The 15,608-nt window shown below is 38.4% G+C and overlaps 1 pseudogene; it reads left to right on the top strand.

Annotated features, from left to right (window-relative positions):
- Positions 1–1,198: 1,198 nt before the first annotated feature.
- On the top strand, positions 1,199–13,276 carry LOC143860895 (G-type lectin S-receptor-like serine/threonine-protein kinase LECRK3; annotated as a pseudogene).
- Positions 13,277–15,608: the final 2,332 nt, after the last annotated feature.

Below are 15,608 nucleotides of genomic sequence, written 5' to 3'. Positions count from 1 at the left end.
GTCATTTAGAAGTTGAGAATCCATTGTCCCAAAATGCATGTTAGACCAATGAAATTCTTTGTGGATTTAATTCATCATAGAATAAATTTTAAGGACTTCATCAGCAATAAAAATTCAAATTTTAGAGCCATCGATGTCCAAATGATTGAATCAAAGAGAGAAACGAAACTACGGATGGTTTTGCAGATAGTAGGTTTCAATGGAGTGGTGGATATTTTTGTAAGAAGTAAATCTAGTATTGTCTTTCAATGGTGCTTTATGAAGATTCACTCTGAATCAAAGGATTCTTTAGATCCTACAGCGATGCTATTTGAGTATATTTCTTAGAAAAACACCACGCCCCAAGTGGAAAATAAAGAAGGCAGCACATGCTATCTGGGTAAATTTCTTAGAAAAAAAATTCACTCAAAACATTTCATTTGTTCGTTGATATGCGAAACATTGGTGGCTGATGCACTAATTAAACATTTATTTGTGTCTCCATCCATTGAATCATTTCTTCCCCTTAAGTCTTCATCTTAAGTAACCGAAAGAGATGATAGACATATTTTTTTTAAAAAAATTTATCCTCCCAAGTCTCTATTCATATATAGGTACTGGCACTCTGATTTTTTACTGTGAGTTTCTTCCGCAGACTTAACAAAATGAAACTGACACAGAGAAATTCAACCCAAGAAAGTAGCCAATAATGCATGTATGAAAGAAATATTGCTGTGAAAAAAGAAATACAAACATGGAGTAGACATACCTGTGTAATCAACAACACCAACTGTATGATTCGACATTTGTTGAAATCAAATCTATCACGCAAAACCCATATCAGGCCTTGGATGATTCACTAGAATTGAACAGATTAGAGCAGAGAACGAAGCCACATTTTTTAGAACCCTAACCCGGGTGTTTTTAACGGCATAGCTCGGTTTTGGATGATGTGAAGGAGGGGATTATGATAGCACTGATGAGATAAACCCTAACCCTTACTAAGTTTTAAGAACTTAAGTTGAAATTTTTTTATGGGTTTTGCTAACCAGGGCCCTAAGGGCACCATTGGAAAAGAAATTTTCCAATTATTTTACACATACCTTTATACTTGTTTTGATCGACATAGCTGCGGTTATTGATGAGTTGATACAGGGTATAATGAGATAAACCGTAACCCCAATCAAGTTTTAATGGCTAAGTTGCAAATATTTCTCAAATGGCATCTGTTCTTGATAATCCTCTGCTCTTCTTGTTTGTTCTTCTTTTTCCCCTTTCTGCCATGGCTCAAACTAATGGTAGCATAAGTTTGGGCTCTAGTCTCTCTAGCAGTGACAATTCTTCATGGGTTTCACCTTCTGGTGATTTCGCATTCGGGTTCACTCCTGTTGCAGACAAAAATTTCTTTTTACTTGCAATCTGGTTCGACAAAGTACCAGAAAAAACTATAGTTTGGTCTGCACACGGAGGTAATCTTGTGCTTTATGGATCGAAAGTCGAGTTGAAGAGCAGTGGACAACTTGTGCTGAGCAATAATCAAGGACAAGAGATATGGACGGCTCAAGTCACTAACGGTAGTGCAACCTCTGCTGCCATTCTCGACACTGGGAATTTGGTGCTCTGGAATTCGAATTCTGGTATCACTTGGCAGAGTTTCGATCATTCCACGGACACCATCTTGCCTTCACAGATATTGGATATGGGCACCAGGCTATCTTCTCGTGAAACAGAGACCAACTACTCGAGCGGAAAGTATGAGCTTCGTTTCCAAACAGATGGCAATCTCGTGCTTTACCCAAAAAATCTCCTTACCAATTCTCTTTACAATGCTTACTGGCGACACTGCAGGAACCAATTCTCAGATGATCTTCAATCAGTCAGGGTACATTTACCTCAGACAAACAAATGGGAGCATACACAACCTCACTTTGGGAAACATAGTTTCAACTAGAGACTTCTACCACAGAGCAACACTTGATTTTGACGGAGTTTTCAGGCAATATATATACCCCAGGAATGGCACAAGCAACAGAAACTGGGCTGGTGAGTCCTGGTCTATTGTATGGTCGGTGCCAAGTGACATTTGTACGGCAATTACCGATAGTTTTGGCAGTGGAGCTTGTGGGTTCAATAGCTACTGCAGACTAGATGATACTCTAAGGCCTAGTTGCATCTGTCCACCCAATTATTCCTACTTTGATTCCAGTAACACTTTCAAGGGATGCACGCCGGACTTTGTTCCTCAAAGTTGCGAGCCTGGTGGATCAGGGGAAGAGCCTAGACCTCAATTCCAAATGACAGAGTTGCCAAACACAAATTGGCCGATGTCTGACTTTGATCGATATAATTCAACAAATGAAGACCAGTGCAGAGAACTCTGCTTGGGTGATTGTTTTTGTGCGGCAGCCATTTTCAATGGTGTAGACTGTTACAAGAAGAAGTTCCCACTCTCAAATGGGAGGATAGAGACTGGAACAACAAAGGCACTCATCAAAGTTTCCCTAGGAAATTCCACTTCTCAGTTTCCATTTCAAAGGGAAATGTGTTTTATCTTTTTGGAGCAAGAAGGAATATAATTCCATAAAAAGAAAAAGATAAAAAAAGTGCCCTTTGTATTTAGTAAATTTTCATGGAACTCATGAACCATTTATAGGCTTGTAGCCCGCTTTAGTAGTTGGCGGTGTACTAACGATATATATCTATCTTTCTACTATAATAAGCAAGCTGGGAGGAAAAGCCCAGGCATTTTTGAATTTTTTGAAAATTCTGTGGAATTAACACCTCACTTTTCTTGACTTTTTTTAACGCACCCATTCAACCCACATATTTTCAATCCTACCCCCTTCTTTATGCTTTTTAACAAAGGCACCCATTAAACCACATAATTTCAATCCTACCCCCTCTTTTATGCTCTTTTTACGGATTGGGTGCATATGCCGTAATTGTCATAGCAAGGTGCCATTTGTGGGTACTTTTTTTCGGTAATTGTTCTCTTTTACAACCATTTTGCCGTAATTTCCCTCCAAAACTTTAGTACCTTATGATTATTATTGCTAATTTCTTTCGGTACTTATTATTGCTAGCAACCTTTCCAGAAATAGTATTGCCGTGCAATTTTCACCACGTCTAATAAGACAAATCTCTCAACACATACAATTGCAAAGGATGGCCGAGAAGTAGCCTTTGGAGAAGGTGGCTAGCAAATACCTACCAAAACAAAAAAAAACCAGCAAAAACAAAAATTGGAGAGTTGTGATCATCCCATGGAAATGATTTTTGGGGCACAACCTATTTACAATGTGGCCCATCAAATGGATGGTTTGGATCATCCTATGGTGTGGGTCGTGCATTAACATTAAGGCCCAATTGTAGACCCCACCCATATTTGTCAAATGAAGTTTACGGTCAACGCCATAGGATGATGCAAGCCGTCCATTTGATGGGCCGCGATGCAAGCCCCAACAATCATTGCCATATGATGATCCTAGCCCTCTGATTTATAGAGAAACTAATTACCATGCCAATTATCGAAGCCATTGCCCTTTTTTATCATTTCGTATGTATGCCACTTTGAGTTATACAAATTCTTCCATTTCGCTATTGTTAATAGTTTTAATGCTTCTTTTAATTAACCATTATCTTTTCTTCGCCGCCCGATGCACGGGGTTTTTACTAGTACAATATAAAGTTGAAGGTGGTAAGCTGCGTGGCGCCACGTGTGAGCCCCTTCTTTATTCCGAAATTTTACAAAATCTAAATTTCAAAAGACTTTTATACATGCAACTTCTGTGTATAACTACTTTTAAGAGAAAGATAAATATACACGCTAACTTCTGTGTATAGTGCCTTAATCATAAAGGATTATTATTTAACACTCTTAAAAGTTTTTTTACTTTCGTATGTATCTACTCAAGTTTAACGTATATAAATAAACACGCTAACTTCTGTGTATAGTGCCTTAATCATAAAGGATTATTATTTAATACTCTTAAAAGTTTTTTTTCTTTCGTATGTATCTACTCAAGTTTAACCTATATAAATATACATGCTAACTTCTGTGCATAGTGCCTTAATCATAAAGGATTATTATTTAATACTCTTAAAAGTTTTTTTACTTTTGTATGTATCTACTCAAGTTTAACGTATATCTTCTCCCAACGATTCGTTTTCCGATATCATATGTAACCCTTCCCTATTCCACGATTTCACACATATGCAAGCCCTATATTAGCAAAGCCTTTTCATCTTTACCAAGTCTTTTTAGCTGGATCTTCGCCGGTCCAAAATTTCTCATCATTTTTTTAAAATTTTTACACTCAATCTTTGATAGGTACCTAGAAATGGACAAGAAGAAGATGAAATAATGGTTCGTTTGGGAAACCAGTCCCTCGTACAATAGCACGAAATTAAGTTGAATTCTTCTTTACCTTTTCCATTAAGAGATAAGAAAATATAAACATCTACAATGATCTCAAGTTTCAACACCCTAGGACTCTACAACCAATCAGAATAAATGATTAATAAAAGAAAACTAAAAGATAAATATAAAAGATAGCTAAAACTAACTAGCCAACGTAATCGTTGGTTATTGACATCTCTAATCTAACGTAGCTACAAGCAATATCCGATTAAAGAAATCCCTAAAATCTAGGGATTCAACAATCTTTCTCTAGGGTTTCTGTAGGCGGAGTTTTCATTTTTTTCTTTATTTTTTGAGATTATAATTTCTTCTTTCTTTTATTCCAAGTTCATTGATTCAATTAATACCCTCAAGTCTTCCGCTGCAGATTCGTCATCCAAATTGGTGAGCGAACCCATTTATGCAGCAGCTTTTCCTATTGCTTACATAGTTTTCCCTTCTCTTCTTTATAAATAATTTAGAAAAAAAATCTATAATTCCATCTTTTCAATTCATTTTTTATGAATCATTAACTTTCCTTTGCCACGCTGTCCAAGTAGAAATTTTGTATAAATACATATTTTTTCCTTTAATTTCTTTATAATAATTTAGAAAAATATTTCACTGTCTTTTAAGCTCATTTTTTATGAATCATTTACTTTTCGTTTTTATACCATCTGAGTATAATATGAATTGTTATACCATTGAGGTCATTTACATTCTTTTATTGGTAAAAACTTTTAAAATACCTTTGATTTTAAAAGTTCGATGAATTTGGAAAGAGTAATGTCGCTCGAATATTAGTGAAGCATTTATTTAAACCACGAATAAAAGACGAGAGAAGATTTATTTGGCCAAGATCTGAGGTGTGGGTGCCTATCATGTGTAGTACACATTTATGTATCTAGGCATGCCCACGCTTATTCTGAATGTTTTTCTAAAACTGATAATATTGAAGTTCTTACCAGTGAACACAAATGCAGCCCATTGCCACTAACCACAGCTTGATTGGATGTTCCTATCCTTTTAATCTATTTGCCTTTTAATCTCTCTATGTTTCATATCAAATAAAATTGTTTAGCACTTGACGCTTATATAAGAAGCTCTAGAATTTGGAAGTGATGGTTGAAGAAATGTGATGTGCTTTGCCTTTCAGCCTACTATGCTTTGCATTTTGAATCTGATTTGCTATGTTTGTTTTTTACTTGATCATCTGAGTTTATCAGATTCTGATGTTCACCTATTTTGAATGGGATATGCTTTTGGTGAGTCTTTTCCTAACATGATGTCAATTTTTACTTGCAGTTGTTAGTTTAGTTGTAAACGAATGTTGATTTCTGCATTTTGATCAACGGGTGTTCCTTGGGTTGTTCATATTGTGTTGTATATGTTTAAAGTGCAATGTTTCTTAAGATGCGTATAAGTTGTTTGATCAAATGCTTACCATAATTAAGTTACAATGATAATTTATAATTTACATCAAGCCATTTTGTGATATTATATTTCTTGATATTATTATTGTTATATAAACTTGCATGGTTCTTTTTAATTGTCTTAATTCAGTGGAAAAGCTTCCAAAGATAAGAGATGGTAGCCCCTTGATCAAGTGAGATAAAGAAAAAGATTTTTTTTTTTGCCTCTTTAGGTCTTTAAATGGTCAATACCTTGATCTTTTGAGAGGGATGTCTTCTTCTGCTGAATGTGTTAGTTTAGACAGGCCAAATCTTGACAACATATACTGTAACTTCCCTTATTGGAATGCTACCAAAAAAAAAAAAAAAAAAAACACTACTTGCATATTAGCTTCCTTCTAACATGATTTTTGCCTTCCAGTTGATGTTGTTTGCTAAGAATGTGAAGTGGAAGTAGGGACAGTAACTTCCCTTATTGGAAGTTGTTTGCGAGTGGAAGTAGGGACCACGTCCAATAAGTCTTTTCGTTTTCCCTCAGGCGTCATGTCTCTATAAATGCAAGTTACTGTTCATATATAAATAACCCAACTGTGTGGGAGAGAGAGACTCGTTTAATGTTGGGTTGTTTTTAACACTTGGGCTATTAGAGGTGCGTGGGATGTTTTGGTAGGATTTTAATAGGATTGGGTATTCAAATCCATTAAAAATTGTTCCCCCCCCCCAAAAAAAAAAAATCATGTGGAGAGGTGTGAAAACGTTCCACGTGCCCGGTAGGGGTGTAAACGGATCTAATTCGAAGCGGATATGGCTATATCCAAATTCGATTACAGAATACACTATCCGAATTCGAATTCGACGGATATTTAATATCTATTACCGAATTCGATTCCGCCGGATATTGTTCGAATTCGGATATTATCCGTATCCGTTTATCCAGTAAATTTGAACATTTAACTGTAACACTTTATCTTTGTTCTCCTCTTTACTCCTCGAATGAATTTTCCAAACCCTAAAACCAGACCTCTACTTTCTCTTCTCAAAATTAACTTTCAAACCCTAAAATATATGAGATTCTCTTCTTCCTTTTAAAACAAAGGCAGAGAGAGAGAGAGAGAGAGAGAGAGAGAGAGAGCGGCGGTGGGGATGGATGGTCTTTGGGTTTTTTTTTTTTTTTGATGGAATGGGTTTGGGCTATTTTGAAGAGGAGAAGTGAGAGTGCTGATGGTGGAAGATGAAGAGAAAATGGGGATGGAGATGGGGATTGTGTTAGAGATGGAGGTGGCCGTGTGAAGGTGGAGAGGGGCGGCGATGGATTTTGGTGGGAGTTGGGTGCACCAAGGAATGGCGGAGATGGTGTCTCTGCCTCCTCTTTTCTCCTCTCTCTTGCTTCTCCTTGCAAACCTCAGAAGTCCCCTCTTTTAATTGCATTTTGGGTTTTTATATAACCCTAAGTTGGAAAATTGATCGAGTCGTCCATTTACTATCAATGACCTAGATGGCTGTTTTGCTTTAGAATTCTCTAGAAGCTATGCCATCTTCTTTCAATCACCATCATCCATTTGTCTCTTTTATCCTACAACCCACATTTGTTGCTTCATAAAGAAGCCATGTCAAACTCCAAGATTGCCCTTAAAATGAGAAATTATTCAATTTCCCACCCAAAATACTTTTGTTTTTTTTTTTCTAAAAAGAAAATTCACTTTTCTTTTAGAAACAAAAGATAGTGTGTCATTACTAAAAATAAATATTAATGATATTATTAATAATAAATAAAAGGAATATACCATTTACTAGATTCGCATCCGCTAAGAGCCGGATATCTCATAAACGGATTCGGATAATATCCGCTTGAAACGGATTCGGATAATATTAGCTTTAAACGGATTCGGATGCGGACGGTAATCGAATTTTTGAATATCCATTTACACCCCTAGTGTTCAGGATTTCGCAAGACCGTGAATCTTCCCAATTAAGGGCGATAACCTTTATGAGATTTTCTTCCAATCAATCTCCAAGTCGGTTCACCAAATAAATCAATGCATGCGAGTTGGTTTTCCATGTTTCATTATGATATTCATTAAGCAATTTGTTCATTTTCTTCTTGCACACCTATATGGTTTTAGGGGCCGTTTGGATATGCGGATTTTAGAAACCAGGTTTTTAGTTTGAAAACAATGTAAAAGAGGGTTAGAAAAGAGGGTTAGAGAGAAGAGAAGAAGAGGACCAACCATCGTTTTTTACTCATTTTTTACTTCTCTCCCTTCTTTCCATCAGCAAGAGAGTAGAAGATCCACCCATTTTCCTGGTTTTAGAAATCTCAGGTTGCAGGAGAGATTTTTAAAACCTGATTTTCTTGCTTAAAATCCAAGAAACGCTGCCAGGACAGCACACAGCAGCCTGATCATGAACCCTCTTTTACACTGATTTCTAATAAATTTTATTATTCATTTATTTTTTTGGCCGTCCCGTGCATCGCACGGGACTACAACTAGTCTATTACTGTATAGCAGAAGAGAAAAGGAGAGAATTACTTGAATTTCTCCCAAAATTCTAATAGAATTAAACATCACTTTTTTGACTTTTTTTAACAAAGGCACCCATTCAACCCACATATTTTCAATCCTACCCCCTCCTTTATGCTTTTTAACAAAGGCACCATTAAAGCCACATAATGTCAATCCTGCCCCCTTCCTTTGCGCTTTTTTAATAAAAAAAATGGACAAAGACGGTTTTTTTTCTTTGCAAAATTATGGACAAAGTACTTGAAAGTTGCAAAATTAAAGAAAAAAGTACCGAAATGGGTAACTATATATGACAATTGTACAATTACGAAAAAAAACTACAAAGAAGAGATATCGAAATATGGCAATTACAAAAAAACTACTTTTACTTATAAATTTTTTGACGATATTACGAATTCTGGACACCTTTAAAAATATTTACGAATTCGGGGTACCTTAGGAGGAACAACATATTATGGAAACCTCTATAGATTAGAAGGCTAGGATCAACCTATGGAAATGATTTTACGGGCACAACCTATTGATCTTGTGTTCCATCACATGGACGGTTTCGATCAACCTATGATGTGGTCTATACAGTTCTTTGTCGGCCCCGATCGCACAGGGTTTTACTATTGATGTTGTGTTCCTCAAAAAATTTATAAGTAAAAGTAGTTTTTTTGTAATACTGAGCTGAACTTGTCATCTTATTGGTAGTGATATAATGATATTACTGCAGGACGAATTTCCATGGATTGTATGGTTTGGATGATTCGATTAGCATAATATTTGTATAGTGGACCATCCAAGGTAGGCCAACTGATGGACCATTCCAAATCAATGTAGCCATGGAGGTATGCCATGTGTTGGTTGGATATTTGTGCCAACTACTGATTTGCGTCGGGTTTTACCCGACCCGAAAATAACATGGGTCGGGTTTAGAAATCATGGGTCTTGGGTAGGGTCAGATTTTAAATTGGAAAATCGGACTAAACCATGGGTAGGGCTGGGTTTAAAGAAAAAAACCCTACCCGGCTCATATGAGTGTGCTGTAACTTCCTTAAATATCTCTTAAATAACATAGCAAATTATTTTCCAATATATTGATACAATTGTTTTCATTGAGGTGTTCATGTCTCTTATATGAAAATATAGTGTCGTCCTTAAATTTATACACTTATGACATAAATTTAGAGATTTTTGGTGTGAAGATTTGTTTTTCTTTCCACCAATCTTTAAAATTAGTCACGTTCCTATGCTACAAAATGAAAACCCGACCCGAGTTGCACCATTGTTTTGTTTTAGGGATGCTGTGGCAATTAATTTCTAAAAGCATGACTTCTGTGTAAATATGAAACTATTAAAGGATTATTTGGCAACTTTATAACCTTGGAACGATTTGGTTTGGGATAAAAAAAGAAAATAAATTCCATGGTGGTGAGACCAAATGCCTGTCAAACGGATTAGTGTCGTTATCTTCATTTATTTTCTACAAATTCCTTGTCCATATGAGATTAGATTCCACGCGCGCAGGGGAAAAGTCCAGTCAAATAAAAAACCCGTGTTATTTATTTCTCATTTTTTGATAAAGCAGTTTCAATTTTACTTTTTTACGACGTAGGATGTCCCCACCCCACTTTGTAGAGTGGGACTAATTCCCTCCGGATGCGCGCAATCACCCGTAAACCAAGCACATCGGGTAAGCCCAGAGAGATTCGAACTCTCGTCTCTGTGGAGCATACCCAAGACTTTAAGCCAAAGAGCCACACCTGTACGGGTTAAAAAAGCAGTTTCAATTGCCGAGGTGGGAAAGTGTGGTGGGGGCCCACAAGATGAATGGTCCGGATCACAACAAGGATCCCAATTATCTTATTACTACCCTAGGGCCTAGTATACCGATGGAGCATGATCAAGACCGTTAAATACATATTACCCCTTGGTGGCCCACAAGATGAACGTTAATCTTATGATCATCACATCCATGCCACGTGTATTTCTTACTTGGATTACCTCTCGAGATTGCCGAATTGCCAGATACTTGTTTCCAACCGTTAGATTTGTGATACCAAGCAAACAAGGATTGGAAGAAATCCCAATCAACGAATCCAAACAAAGACATGTAGAATGGGCCCCACCATATATGTTGATGGGTCCCACCGAAAAATAATGGTTTACATATGTTTTGAGACTTTTACATGTTTTTTCGACTTTTTATCAAAAAAATGTGCAAATTGATATTTCCAAGGGCATTTAAATGCTCCTTAACTAGTTTGGGACAAAGGCTTAGTTTAGTTGAGTTGAATTGAGTTGAGTTGAGTATTGAAATGCTACTTAACTAGTTTGGGACAAAGGCTTAGTTTAGTTGAGTTGAATTGAGTTGAGTTGAGTATTTAAATGCTCCTTAACGATCGTAAAAGCCATTTTTTATTTTATTGGTTGTCTTGTACTTAATTGTTTTTTACTAATCCAGTTCTTTTGCCAAAAAAAAAAAAAAAAAAAAAAGGCTCACAGGAAGCATCCCACGAAGCAGAGGGGACTCTAAAAGAAGTGCTCTTCCTCAACAATTCATTATCGGGCTGTCTTCCTTATGAGATCGGATTCCTATCTAAGGCCACGGTCTTCGACGCAGGATTTAATCTATTAGTGGGTCCGATCACGCGCTCGTTGGGATGCCTTAGAAAAATCGAACAGTTCAATTTCGCGGGCAACTTTCTCACCGGATTTATACCGGAAGAGATTTGCAAGGTCGGCAATCTACTCAATTTCTCGCTCTCCGACAACTATTTCACCGGAGTTGGGCCAATCTGCTTGCAATTGATCAACAAGGGCGTGCTCGATATTCGCATAAGTTTGGGCTCTAGTCTCTCTACCAGTGACAATACTTCATGGGTTTCGCCTTCTGGTGATTTCGCATTCGGGTTCACTCGCGTTGCAGACAAAGATCTCTTCTTGCTTGCAATTTGGTTCGACAAAGTACCTGAAAAAACTATAATTTGGTCGGCAAATGGAGATAATCTTGTGCTTGATGGATCGAAAGTCGAGCTGACGAGCAGTGGAAATCTTGTGCATCGCAATCATCAAGGACAAGAGATATGGAGGGCTCAAGTCACTAACGGTAGTGTCACCTCCGCCGCCATGCTCGAGACAGGGAACTTGGTCCTCAGGAATTCGAATTCTGGTATCACTTGGCAGAGTTTTGATCTTTCTACGGACACCATCCTGCCTACGCTGATATTGGATCAGGGCAGCATGCTTTCTTCTCGTGAAACAAAGACCAACTACTCGAGCGGAAAGTTTGAGCTTCGTTTCCAAACAGATGGCAATCTCGTGCTTTACACAACAAATCTCCTTACCAATAATCTTTACAATGCTTACTGGAGTAGCGACACTGCAGGAACTCATTCTCAGATGATCTTCAATCAGTCAGGTTACATTTACCTCAGGCAAACAAATGGGAGCATACACAACCTCACTTTGGGAAACATAGTTTCAACCAGAGACTTCTACCACAGAGCAACACTTGATTTTGATGGAGTTTTCAGGCAATATATATACCCCAAGAATGGCTCAAGCAACAGAAACTGGGCAGGTGAGTCCTGGTCTATTGTATGGTCGGTGCCTCATGACATTTGTATGGCAATTACAGATAATTTTGGCAGTGGAGCTTGTGGGTTCAATAAATGAAGACCGGTGCAGAGAACTCTGCTTGGATGATTGTTTTTGTGCGGTCGCATTTTCAATGGTGTAGACTGTTTCAATGGTGTAGACTCTCAAATGGGAGGATGGAGACTGGAGATGGAACAACAAAGGCACTCATCAAAGTTCCCCTAGGAAATTCGACTTCTCAGTTTCCAAATTTCACTTCTCAGTTTCCATTTCCTTCAGGTTCAAACGGAGGGCAGAGTGATCGAGGTACTCTGATCATCATCTTCTCGACCCTTTTAGGCAGTTCTGTGTTTCTCAACCTCCACTTTTTGGTAGCCATTTTGTTGGCTGTTTTCTTCCAATATCATAAGAAACTACTAAAACACCAGCCAGAACAAGCGACACCAGAACAAAATTTCTTATGAATGCATTTGCGATTGTTTACTTACAAAGAGCTTGAAGAAGTTACAGATGGGTTTAAACAAGAATTGGGTAGCGGTGCTTTCGGCACAGTCTATAAAGGCGTCTTAACATCAAGTACTGGTAATTTCGTCGCAGTCAAGAAGCTGGAGAAGTTGGTGGAGGAAGGAGATAAGGAATTCAAAGCTGAAATAACGGCAAAATCCATCATAAGAATCTAGTACAATTATTGGGATTCTGCTACGAGGGGTCACAACGGCTTTTGGTATATGAGTTCATGAGCAACGGCTCCTTAGCAAGCTTCCTATTTGGAAGTTCGAGGCCCAGCTGGAACCAACGGACACAGATTGCCTTTGGAGTTGCAAGAGGGCTTACTTACTTGCATGATGAGTGTGGCAACCAAATCATCCATTGTGATATAAAGCCTCAAAACATACTTTTAGATTGCAATTTTACTACAAGGATTTCGGATTTTGGCCTGGCCAAGCTTATGCGATCGGACCAGACTCGAACAAATACAGGATTAAGAGGAACCAGAGGATATGTCGCACCCGATTGGTTCAGAAACATGTCAATCACTACAAAGGTGGATGTTTACAGCTTTGGCGTCTTGTTGCTGGAGATAATTTGTTTTAGGAAGAACGTGGAAGTGGGGCTGGATGACATAGAGAATGCAATACTGACTTATTGGGCTTATGATTGCTATAGAGAAAGGAAACTGAATTTGTTAGTGGAGGATGATTTAGAGGCACTAAGCGACGCTAGGAGGCTGGAGAGGTTCGTGATGGTAGCAATTTGGTGTATTCAAGAGGAACCATCACTAAGGCCTTCTATGAAGAAAGTGACCCAGATGCTTGAAGGAGCAGTTGAAGTTTCTGTGCCCCCCAGACCCATCCTCCTTCATTAGTTCAATTGGTTGAAACTGTAAGCGGCAACAGATCTTGGCGATTCAACATTGAGAAAATTACAGAACAATAGGGATTGAATTGTAATGGGAAAAAAATCATACCGGAAGCCATGAATTGGGTTTTTCTTTCTCTCTGAGTTTCTCTTCGCTACACAACCGTCGGTGATGGGGACCGGTTTCTTTCTCTTCAAGCGTGGATTCTCAAAGATTGAAAAACGAATTTGTTGTGTGCAAATAGGACCCAAGAGTTCCCTTTTATAAGCGTTTGTGGGAAGAGATGCGACTCCTCATCACGCCCATCCCTCTCCCCAAACGTCTCTTTACGTTCATACCTTTTCACATAAAGTCTTTTCATTAATGACTTTTCACAAAACCAATTAACTAACCAAATGATCTTGACCATCGATCTTGCAAAAGCCACATCCACCGTTAGGATTATTTCCTAACATTCTCCCACTTGGCTAGCAAGATCTTTGAGCCAAACATAAGGATCATATCCGTTTAGCAAAAACTACCAACAATAAACCATGTAACCATTGGGTCACCAACTCTACCCAATAGCCTACCCCATGATTATATTATTAGTAATTCTTACTAACAGGAATGTAAAAGCATACATGCATAAGATGTAAACATGGTCCAAAACAGTCATACAGACACATTCTACCTCTTATTAACAATCCATTTACAAAATGTGCACGAAATGGAGCGGTAGAAAATAATCATATATATCAGAATCATAAATTATAATGTGATCACAATAGTGTATCTCAATACCAAATGCAGACTCCCACTATCATAGGCTATCAAAAGTGTCAACCAATCCCATGCGCGCTACATGCTCTCTGAAGAGCTTTGGTGACAAGCCTTTAGTCAAGGGATCCGCCAACATAAGTGCGGTGCTTATGTATTTCACAGATACATACTGATTCTGAACTCTTTCCCTCAGAACAAGATACTTTAGATCTATATGCTTCGAGCCGTCTCCAGACTTGTTGTTCTTGGAAAAGAAAACCGCAGCGGAATTATCACAGAGAAGTTTCAGCGGCCTCTCAATAGAATCAATCAAATTAAGCCCTGAAAGAAAATTTCGCAGCCATAAGGCGTGAGCCGAAGCCTCCGAACATGAAATAAACTCTGCCTCCATAGTGGATGAAGCCGTCATTCTCTGCTTGACGCTTCTCCAAGAAATAGGTCCTCGTGAAAGCATAAAAATATAACCAGAAGTGGACCGATGGGTGTTCCGACAACCAGCGAAGTCGGAATCAGAATAGCCAATCACCTCAAGGCTATCCGATCTCCTAAATGTGAGCATGTAATCTGAAGTCCCTCGCAGGTAACGCATAACCTTTTTGGCTGCCTTCCAGTGATCCAGACCTGGGTCACTTTGGTATCTACCAAGCATGCCAACTGCAAATGAAATATCTGGACGGGTACAGACCTGAGCATACATGAGACTACCAACAGCGGAAGCATAAGGAATATGTCTCATCTCATCCCGTTCCAGTGCGTTCCTGGGACATTGTAACTGACTGAATACATCACCCTTAACTATAGGGGCAAGACTAGGGGAGCACCTCTCCATGCTGAATCTCTTAAGGACTTTTTCTATATAGGTCTTCTGAGACAATCCCAGCAATCCTCGAGTCCTATCTCGATGAATCTCTATTCCTATAACATAGGAAGCTTCACCAAGATCTTTCATATCAAAATTCCTTGAGAGGAATTGTTTTGTTTCTTTCAGCATGCCTAGGTTACTACTGGCAAGTAGTATAGCATCAACATATAACACTAGGATGATGAATCGACTCCCACTAACCTTAAGATATATGCATTGATCTACAGCATTTTCCTTGAACCCAAAACTAGACACTACCTCATGAAATTTCAGATACCACTGCCTAGAAGCCTGCTTAAGTCCGTAAATGGACTTTTTAAGCCTACAGACTAGGTGCTCTTCGCTCTTAGCCTTAAGACCTTCAGGCTGAATCATATAGATATCCTCATGAAGGTCACCATTTAAAAATGCAGTCTTCACATCCATCTGGTGTAACTCTAAGTCATAATGAGTCACCAAAGCCATAACTATTCTTAAAGAGTCTTTCCTTGATACTGGAGAGAAAGTCTCTTTGAAGTCTATTCCCTCTTTTTGAGTGAACCCCTTAGCGACTAGTCTGGCCTTATATCTTTCAATACCGCCCTTAGAGTCTCTTTTGGTCTTGAAGACCCATTTACAGCCTACAGGCTTGACCCCTTTAGGTAATTCGGTGAGTTCCCAGACACGGTTCTTTTCCATCGAGAGCAACTCATCCTTCATGGCTTGAAGCCACTGAGCTGATCGGTCG

This window comes from Tasmannia lanceolata, unplaced genomic scaffold (genome assembly GCF_043159265.1).
Source record: "Tasmannia lanceolata isolate RefF3 unplaced genomic scaffold, GAP_Taslan_0.1 ptg000003l, whole genome shotgun sequence".
Taxonomy (NCBI): domain Eukaryota; kingdom Viridiplantae; phylum Streptophyta; class Magnoliopsida; order Canellales; family Winteraceae; genus Tasmannia; species Tasmannia lanceolata.
This window is presented reverse-complemented; position numbering and strand designations above follow the sequence as displayed.